The 8,196-nt window shown below is 33.4% G+C and overlaps 1 long non-coding RNA gene across 1 annotated transcript; it reads left to right on the forward strand.

Annotated features, from left to right (window-relative positions):
- The first annotated feature begins 4,412 nt into the window (after positions 1–4,412).
- On the forward strand, positions 4,413–7,409 carry LOC133036511 (uncharacterized). Its single transcript, XR_009687131.1, has 2 exons — positions 4,413–5,031; positions 7,096–7,409. It is a non-coding gene; the product is annotated as an uncharacterized LOC133036511 (long non-coding RNA).
- Positions 7,410–8,196: the final 787 nt, after the last annotated feature.

The following is an 8,196-nucleotide window of genomic DNA, read 5'->3' on the forward strand; positions in this document are numbered from 1 at the left end:
TATTGGGTGCAGCGGAATAATATGACTCCTTCCGTTCATATATCTAGCCCTTGATTCCTTTCTGTAGCAGAGCATTATCAATATCTGTACCTGGATCTCTTTCTCTGATTCTTTAGTGCTGAAACTCCTTCTTACTGAAAGTCTTTCTTCACGATCTTCCTCACTATGATTGAGGTATCAGTTGTTGTGTGTGGGCACTACTCTAACACTAAGTATTTCGAAATTGAAGAGAGAAGGAAGAGAGCAAGGTGGCGGCTAAAGATAGGGAGAGAGAGAGGCTCAGCTTTTTCTGAAAAAAAAGTCAGAAGAAAAGTGTAGAAATTTAGTGTGTTAATTTCCTGAAGCCTTCACTATCTATTTATAACATTCCACTAGGGTTAGGTTTGAATTATTTGGCATTAAAATAATGAAATATCAGTTTAAATTCCCTACAAAAGTAGCCGGCCCTATACATGTGGATTTGGGCCTCACTTTTTACAATTTTGCAGTTTTATCTTTTCTGCATCTGATTTTCTCAAAAACGCCAATTTTCTAATTCAACCATTTAAAAGCCAATTCTAACTATTTAATAACTATAAATAATTATTAAATAATATTGTCAACTATTTATCATATTTATTTATTGAACCATACAAAGTATCATAATTAACAAATATGCCCCTAAAACTCTTTCTTTACAATTTCGCCCTTACTTAGTGAAAAATACACAAATAGACATAGTCTAACTTGAGAATTATAATTGTTTAATCAAAACCAATTATATGAGTCTTACAAGCAATATTATCTCAACTAGTGTGGGGACCATGGGTCTATATAACCGGGCTTCCAATAAGTAGATTAAGAATTTATTACTGAAATTCACTAACTTATTAATTCTTCGTTGAATCCACGCATAGAACTTAGAATTGCACTCTCAGTATATAAAATGCTCTATATGTTCCACCATATAGACACATCATTAGTTATCCATTGTTATAATCCTAATTTGATCAATGATCCTCTATATGAATGATCTACACTGTAAAGGGATTAGATTACCGTTACACCCTACAATGTATTTAATCCTTAAAACACTTAACCCCGTATAAATGATATTTCAGCTTATGTGAAATGAGATCTCCAGCATTTATTTTTGTTTGGTCAAGCTCGAAGGAGATCATCCTTTACTTACTATTCACCAGATTGAAGCTATAGATTCCATGTTTATGATAGCGCTCCCACTCAATTGCACTACCGTGTTCCCAAAATGTACGTATCTCCCTGACCCAAAAGTAGGCTTAACTAACAAATCAAAGAACACGAATAGCCTCTCGAGATCGAGCCTAATCATAACAGGATTAAGATCATTTGATCTAGGATCAACTAGGCGATATTGACTTGACGATATTACGATAAGTTTTATAAATCTAAGTCAAAGTTCAATATCGGCCCCTTCCGATGCATACTCCATGCATCCAACCTGAGCTTTACTTTAACCAATGCTCTGGAAAGAACATAGCATTTCTCCAAATGCAAGTAAACTCTATTGTAGATTATCATATCAGTAAAACCTTGTGTCTGGTAAATCTATAAAACTTTATTTACATAGTCATGTTTACTTTCCAATGTGTTGACGACACAATAAACAGGATCAAGTATGTGAAAAGGGTTTCCGATGAATTCATACATTATGTACATATTATCATGAAATAAATCATGTGAACCATGCAACATTAAATGTTATTTCTGATCTATATTAATAAGTAAATCTGATTATATTGAAATGAGTTTTATTTAGGGCATTAACCCCAACAGGTAGTGCAATTGAGTGGGAACGCTAACATAAATATGGAATCTATAGCTTCTATCTGGCGAATAGAAAGTAAAGGATGATTTCCTTCGAGCTTAACCAAATGAAAATAAATGGTGGAGATCTCTTTCACTTAGCTGAAATATCATTTATACAGGGTTAAGTGTTTTAAGGATAAAATACATTGTAGGGTGTTACGGTAATTTAATCCCTTTACAGTGTAAATCATCTATATAAAGGATCATTGATCACATTAGGGTTATAACAATGGATAACTAATGATGTGTCTATATCGTGGAACATATAGAGCGTTATATATACTGAGAGTGCAATTCTAAGTTCTATGCGTGGATTCAACGAAGAATTAATAAGTTAGTGAGTTTAAGATATAAACTCTTGATCTGCTTATTGGAAGCTCGGATATATAGACCCATGGTTCCCATACTAGTTGAGACCATACTGCTTGTAAGACTCAGTTAATTGATTTTGATTAATCAATTATAATTCTATAGTTAGACTATGTCTACTTTATGAATTTTCACTAAGCAAGGGCGAAATTGTAAAGAAAAGATATTCTAGATTTATTTATTAATTAAGAGTCTTTATATGTCTAATTAATAAATATATTAAATGACAATATTATTTAATAATTAATTTTTAGTTATAAAATAATTAGAATTGACATTTAAATGGTTAAATTTAAAAATTGACGTTTTTGAGAAAATAAGATGCAGAAATGATAAAACAACAAAATTGCATAAGTGAGGCCCATGGCCGGCCACACTTATAGGGTTTTATCATTTATTTTTTCATTATTTTAATGCCAAATAATTCTAACTTAAACCTAGGTGGTTACCTATAAATAGATAGTGATGGCTCTCATTCACACATAACTTTGTGAACTTTGTCAGATGAAAACTGAGCCTCTATCTTTTCTCTATAGGACGAACCTCTTCCCTTCTCTTTTCTTCTCTAAATTTTCGAAATCCTTGAGTGAATGAGTGATTGTCCACACACATCAAGTGGTATTTCAATCATAGTGTGTAAGACTGTGGAAAACCATCCAACAAGAAGGAGAATCAGCATCAAAGGAAGGAGAGAAAGAGATCCAGGTTTAGATATTGATAATGCTCTGCTACAGAAAGGAATCAAGGGCTAGATATCTGAACGGAAGGAGTCATTATATTCCGCTACACCCAATGTAAGGTTTTCTAAACTTTATATGTGTTTATTTCATTGTTTTAGAATTCATATTAGGATGTTATTGAAACATACTTGTTAGTAAATCTAGATCCTGGTAAAATATGTCCAACACTGTGTACAAGCAATATGTCAGGAATCGTGCCCGTCCAGAAGGCTCTATTGCTGAATCTTTTGTGGTTAATGAGGCATTAACCTTTTGCTCAATGTACTTTCGAGAAGTAGAAACTCGATTCAACCGTCCTGACTGGAACAATGACATTGTCCAAAACATGCCAACTCGACAATATTCTGTATTCAAGCATGTTGGCCGACCCCTCGGTATGAAGACAGTCGACACCTTACCCATGCAAAGCAAGCATAAGGCGGAGTGGTACATTTTGAACAATTGCACAGAGGTTGAGCCGTATATCAAGTAAGTATAAATTCCATAAACACAAACACACAATAGTCGACTTCATCTAAAAAATTATTAACTTACTAAGTGCATTATATTATATAGTGAGCACAAGGAGTTGCTTCAAGCAAGGGGTGTAGGCAATATTGAAAAAGTGCAGGAGACTGAATTCCCTGAATGGTTCAAAACTCGAGTAAGCCTTGTTACCTCTCAATACTCATAATCTTGTTCTCAATAATTGTTCAACTTTTCTTAACTTAATATTTTTCCTGATATGTAGATTAATGAACTACGGTTGAGCAACCAGGGTGCAGTGTCAGATGAGTTGTATGCTATTGCTTACCCAGCGAATGCAGCAATTTATTTTTATCCAGGGTGCATAGTGAACGGTATTAAATTTTTGGTCAAGGAAAGGAATGATAACCGCAAAACACAAAATAGCGGTGTTATGGTGCTCGGTGAAGATGGACAAAATTTTTACGGCACACTTGAAAAAATTATGGAGTTCACTTATTTAAAAGACTTCAGTGTTCTCTTATTTTTGTGTAAGTGGTTTGACACTAACGGGAGTAGAATGGATAGTGACGGTGTTATTACTAGCATTTGCGTCAACCGACAGTGGTACCAAAATGAACCGTTCATACTTGCATCTCAAGCAAAATTGATCTATTACATTCCTGATTTGAAGAACGGTAAAGACTGGCTGATTGTAAATGAGTACATACCGCGAAATGTTTGGGACTTCCCGGACACTGATGGGGAGACACCCTTTGTACAGGAAAACAATTCAGCTGAAATCGAGTCGTTGTTCAACTTCCACAGTTTGATGATGTTGACTATGTTCGCCATGATTTTGACCCAACTGAAGTTGCAAACATGCATCGTGTGAATTCACAGCCTCAACAATTAGATGATTTCATTGTCGATAACGAGGGTCTAAATACTGAAGAAGACAACTCCTTAGAATTAGAGAGTGACAGTGATGATAATGCTGTATATGTAACTGAAGATGAGGATGATGAATTGTAATTGAAATATTGTTTTAAATAAAATAAAAATTACAACCCTTCTTCTTTAATATGTTTTGAATATGTTAGTTTATTTTAACTAAACAATATGTCACTACTACAAAATGCAGAATTCGCGACAGTCCCAAAAACGCTTTTTTTTTGGGACCGTCGCTAAAAAAATTAACTGATTGTTGAAAACCGTCGCCTATACTATATTATAGGCGACAGTTTTTAACACTAGTATAGATTAGGCGACGGTTTAAAAGTGTAGAAAAAAATTTTAAAAAAAAAGTTATAAAACTATGCCCCACGGTTCTAAACCGTCGCAAATACGGCTAAAAAATGAAAACTCTCGCGCCTCTCACCATAAGACAGACATCAAACCCTCGCATCTCACTCACTCCCTGTCTCTCACTCCCTCGATCTCACTCAGTCACTCACTCGGGTCTTTCTCTATCACCGGCGGTGCACCTCCGCCACTACCGGCGACGCCTGCTGACCCTATTCGTTCACAATCACAATGCCCACCTCTCGTGAGTCATGTATCGCACCTGACCTTTGATAGCGCCAGAAGGGTTTCTGGGTTTGCCCACTGAACTCGAGCTAGAAGTCCCAAGAAACGTCCCTAGCACCAGGTGAGCTTCTCTCTTCTTACAATTCGGTCGACCATGAACTTAGCTTTGGTGTTTACAACATCTGATTAGGAATAAAAAATGAAAAAAATTACTATATCTATCAGAGGAAAATATGTTGAATCAAAATCATTTTTGTGCTCTATGAAATTAGTTTAGAGTGAATGAATTTGAAAAGTTGGGTGATTGGAGTTTGGATTGCTGGCCTAATTGTCTTTTGATTTTTCAATTTTTGTTTTTAAATTCTTCTTGAAAAGGGTTTTGGATGGAGAGAATGCGATTTTTTCTTGACCTTGCCCTGTATAAGTTGTATTCTGCAAGATAATGGCATAAACGGCAACCCCATTATAAGTCTAACTTTTGATTCTAACATAAACGACATTACACCACTCTACAAAAAATAAATAAACCCATTTAAAACATACTTAAAAGTCAATAATTAATTACCTTAATTATTAGCTTGCCTGAATGAGAAAAGAGATCGATATTCGATCATGTGATGAGTTAATTACCATTGTAATTGAAGTTGAAGAGGTGTTGTGAAAATGAGTGAATCTTGTCATTGAGAAGAAGAAGAAAAATATGAATGATATATTAATTGGTAAAGAGGTTATAGTAGTTTGATTAATATATGTATAGCAGTAATAATAGAGAAGATGTAGTGATGAAAAATATGATCAGAATTAGGCTTCAACGTGTCAAAAGCAATGTGAAAACTGTAAGAAAAACACTGTGATCACCAAATAAAAAATCGAATTTGTCTGAGAAACCCAAGACAAGAAATTAGAGAGAAAGAGAGCTTTATGATCAATGTTTTGCTACCAACATATATTGGGCCTATCGATACCCCCTCCCACTACTGCTATAAATGTTTATTGTGAAGTGTTTTTTCTATAATATTTTTTAATTATGATCAATATTTATAAGAAAATGAAAGTTTTATAGTAGATAATCAATTACTTCACTATTGGTTGGTCAATCTCAAACTCATTTGGAGAATGATTATAGGTATCATCTATGTATAGATGACAAATTAGAAGTTTGATTGTGTTCAAATCTGTAACTAATAAAATTTGAGATTTGATTTTATTGTCTTCATTGTTTTCTCATTGGCATCAGAGTTAAATAGTTTGACTTTGTGTTGGTTATTTTGCTTGGACCGTCTCAGGGAAATTCTACATCAATTACAAAGTATAATTTTTTTACTTTTTTGCACTACTTCGAGATGTGCAAAGGTTGTTATTTTCGAGCTACTTGTTGTTGTGTGCACTACTAAATTTATAAGATTCATCACATTTATCAGTTAATATTCTTTTGTCATTTTTAGTTTGAAGTATGCTGTTTTACTCTTTGTAATTTTGTCACATCATATAACATGATTTCGATATGTATACACACATTGGCATATGGGGAAACAAATAAAGAAAGAGAATCTCTTTTTTCTCGCATAATATTTATCCAAGTTTTTACACAATCCAGCCAACCATTAATACATTTATATTTATAACATCATAGTATAATCTTCCTGATCTATCTATTTTATAGAATATAACAAACCTATAGCCACATGAAATATGCAAAGGCTGAGAGAAATATATAAAGTTGCAGTCTTTAACTCTTTATAAAGTTAAATGCAGAGAGACTATCTTTGAATAACTTTGAAATAACATCTCTTGATTGACAATATCCAATTATTATTTATATTTTGCAGCAACAAAAACTAAAATTCTTGAGTGTATATATATAATATAAAATCATTGATAGTACTGCTTCAAATTTTTTTTATCAAATAAACAACTAATTATATATTTGAATACATATATATATACATAGCTTCTAAATATATATCAGTTAGGTCATATAGTCAAAATATCTTTATCTCTGATGTTGGGTTGAGAAGTTGCTGATGTTCCTCCTTTACCTTGTTATATCGTTCAATTATCAATTTCATACTTAGAATGAATTGATAATAAAGAGTTATCAATTCAAAAGAGAATGTAGTGTAGTGTAGTGTACAAGGTCTTTTACTAATTATTATATATTTTTTTTTTCAATTTTGTTTTGCAGGGTAAGAGCAACCCGTATTTAAATGATGAGATGAATCTTCTCCGTGATCAATGGATTGAATGCGTCTAAACACAAACGGTGCAACAAGGGCTATTATGATGATCAAATTTTTTTTTGTTTATACTTTACACTACAATCAAATACTTTTATATAACTAACAATTATGTAAGTTAGAGTAAGTTGTTTGCATATATTTCAGTTTCTGTTCATTTTTAATTTATATTTATACTTTACCTTAACTAATTAGTGATATTATATAAATTCATAAAAATTAATTAATGCATGGAAAAAAGAGTAGAATTATTTATTTTTTTAATTTTTTTCCTTTTTTTGGTAGCAAAATGACTAGCAAAAAGCGTTGTTGAAAAATATTAAATTTATAATTAAATTGAAAATTTTACTGCATGCGACGGTTTAAAACCGTGCCTATAACACTATAGGCGACGGTTTTAAACTGTGGGCTATAGTATAGGCTACGGTTTAAAACTGTGGCGTATAGTATAGGCCACAGTTTTAAACCGTAGCCTATAGTGTTCACTATAGGCGACGGTTTTAAACCGTGGCCCATGCTATTTTCTCGACAGTTTTCAACCGTCGTCTATTCTACCTAGTATTCGCGACGCTCGTATAGGCGACGGTTTTATGGACTGTCGGGAATACTTTACCTGACAGTGTAAAACCGACGGGAATTTGGGATTTTTTAGTAGTGTGTGTTGTATATGTAGTATGTCTACACCAGGTGGCAGCAGTTCGAAAAAGAAAGGGGTCAGAGGTAAATACAAAGGCCAGAATGTTGAGGAGGAGCTCACCAACACACAATCTGCCAAGTTACAGATTGAGTTGCACGCAGAGACTGGCACACCTGTCGGCAAAAACGGAAAGAAATTCAACAATATGGCTAAATGGATGACTCGAATGTCTATCCTCATCAATAAATTCAAATGGGAAGATGTCAGTAGAGCTGACATCAATGCACTCTGGGATAGACTTGAGGTATGTCTTAATAATTTTTTTAATTTCTAAATTACTATACTCTTATTAAATTGTAATTAATGTATTAATGTGCAACTTTTTGCGGACCAAGTTTTTCCTCCCACGAGA

The sequence above is a fragment of the Cannabis sativa genome, chromosome 4 (assembly GCF_029168945.1).
Source record: "Cannabis sativa cultivar Pink pepper isolate KNU-18-1 chromosome 4, ASM2916894v1, whole genome shotgun sequence".
NCBI lineage: Eukaryota > Viridiplantae > Streptophyta > Magnoliopsida > Rosales > Cannabaceae > Cannabis > Cannabis sativa.